The sequence below is a fragment of the Lycium ferocissimum genome, chromosome 7 (genome assembly GCF_029784015.1).
Source record: "Lycium ferocissimum isolate CSIRO_LF1 chromosome 7, AGI_CSIRO_Lferr_CH_V1, whole genome shotgun sequence".
NCBI lineage: Eukaryota > Viridiplantae > Streptophyta > Magnoliopsida > Solanales > Solanaceae > Lycium > Lycium ferocissimum.
In genome coordinates this window covers 31,253,756-31,256,391 of record NC_081348.1, presented here as the reverse complement: position 1 = coordinate 31,256,391, position 2,636 = coordinate 31,253,756, and positions in this window count along the sequence as shown.

Genomic DNA, 2,636 nt, shown 5'->3' with positions numbered 1-2,636 from the left:
TTCCCCATTTGGACAGATGTGGATGTTAGAGTCGGCTACATTCACATGGAGGGACAAAATGTAAGGTCGGTTAAGTGGGTAGGCGTGACTAGTCAGTAGAACCTCTTCTAACAAGTGAGCTATTTAAATAACTAGTGAATATATCTGCTCTGGGCGCGGTCATGAGAAATTTCATTGAATTTGCAATTTAATACTATTATTTTTCTAACGTTGAATATTAAAAAGTATAATTACTTCAAAAAACAAAAAAAAAAAAAGAAGGAAAAAACTCCATCTAATCTTAAATGAAAGCAAATGTACTAACGATCATGAGCATGAACATAAGATTTAAAAGAACATCCATCGGAACTATTACAACAATTTATACGTGAAGACCTTTAAACTTTTTATTGTTCATGTGACAACTTTAGATGTGACCAAATTGACAAGTAATTGTAATAACAGGTAAATAAGAAGAATGCACTCGTTGTGATCGGGTTATGTTGAAAATACTTCACATTTCACGAGCAACACTCGTAAATAATATTTTTGGTGCCAATGTTTGGTAGTATACTTTCCTAGTATAGCCATCGCTGCAAAAGCCCCTATTTTCAGTAATAGATGCATTTTAATTGCATTAAATGGATTAGTAACACATACTCCATCAAAGCATAGTAACAACAAATTAAAGGTTTAAGTATAAAAAAAATTTACTAAATTTACTTTCAGCACATACATGTCAAAGTATTGTTACTTAACCGAATTGTAGAAGGCAAAAAGATATCACTTAGTGCGGGCAAACTTTGGGGTTTCTAATATAAGGAAATTGCAGTTTCCTAACAATGGATTATGAATTTGTTAACGCAAGTAAATAGAAAGAATAGAAATGAAAAAAAGAAACTACGAAAAAATAGTTCACGAAACGAAAAAAAAAACACACACACACACACAATTTGGTATCAAGGAGTAATTGTTATCACTTCATCTCTCACCATCTAATAATTCTACTTTTTTTTCGGATGCAAGACCTTGCAACAAATAAATTGTACATAATATAAAATAAAAGGAAAAAAGGGGTTAAAGTACCCAATTGCATGTTCAAATAGAATAATTAATTCATCTGATGCAACCATGTGGTCCAGTTCTCACTTCTCATACTGCATAAAGCCTTTCATTTCGTATCAACTTGAGAAACTTGTAAATTCAAAGGCTCAGAAAATCATACGTAAATTATAAAATAAAAGGAAAAAATCATAACTATAGTCATAACTATAGAATAAGAAAAGTGAGTGTCCAAAAAATGCTTAAATAGCTATAAAGTACAAAGATCTTGATCATTACTACAAAATAAAGAAAGTGAGTATCCGAAACGCTTGGCTATAGAAACCTGATGATATACCAGCTCCTGAGCATCCCATCAACGTAGACCGCCTCGTTAGCTTTCTAAATCAAAGCTAGCCACATCTACAAATCAAGATAGTTTAAAAGCAAGAAAATATCAATAAAGATCTACTAAGAAACGGAAAAAAAAAAAGGACGAATATTAAGAATAATATTATACAATGGTTACAAAATATTTTCAAAGTTTCCAACACAAAAAACAAAAAAGGAAAGGAGAGGAGAATTTACCTAATTATCATCATTGCTTTCACGGGAAAAAGAAAATAATGAGTAGCAAAAATATATAAAGAATGGAATATAGATAAATATGAATACATAAATAAAAAGATAACAAAGGAAAATGGAGATTATCAAGCATCATGCAAGAAAAATGACCTTTATAAGAAAGTTTTTGCAAGAAAATGGAGAGGGTAACTGAAAAGCATCTATTATATAGACTTCAAAAGTTACCGGTTATCAATCAAATTAATTAAATCAATTACTCTTAAGGAGGTGACCGGTTATCAATCAAATTAATTAAGTCAATTACTCTTAAGAAGGTGACTCTTGGGATTTTGAGAATTAGTATGCTAATAAAGAGTGTGGATTGTTTGTTTCGACTGCCAAATGGCTGTGCTCTGAAATGTTATTTAATTTTATATATAGATTTAGGCTAATTGAATGCAATGCATGAAAGGAGGAAAAAAAAAACAAGGAATAAATGAAAGTGTAAGAAAAAGCCGTCAACCAAAAAAAAAAAAGTAAGAAAAAAGTCAAAAAAAGAAGAAGAGAAAAAAGATAAATAAGATCCTTGGCCATAGAAAGATACCACATCACCTTGTACCTAGTTTTATTTAATATATATATACACACACACACCCTTGTCCGTTGGCATCTCATAGATAAATGAAGGATTTTTACTCATCTTTCTTACAAATACATGCCCAACAATAGACTCTTCGTATACTCTTCATAATTGTTCTTATTACTCTTCATGATCCTACTTTATTATAGCAAAAATTAAACATTTATAATTAGGAATTAGAAAAAAAGACAATCAGACCTTGAGTGGAGAAAGCAAATAGAAAGGTTGGATATATATATATCTTTAATCGATAAGAGTGTTGTGGGCTGGTAAATGTCATTAGTGAGACTTTAAGAGAAGAAAAAGTGCAGTATTTATTATTGAGCTATTAAAGGTTGTGACAAAGATACATATAAGTAGTAGGAAAAATAAGAAAATAAATAGAGAAAAGCCAAAAAAAAAAAAAAAAAGG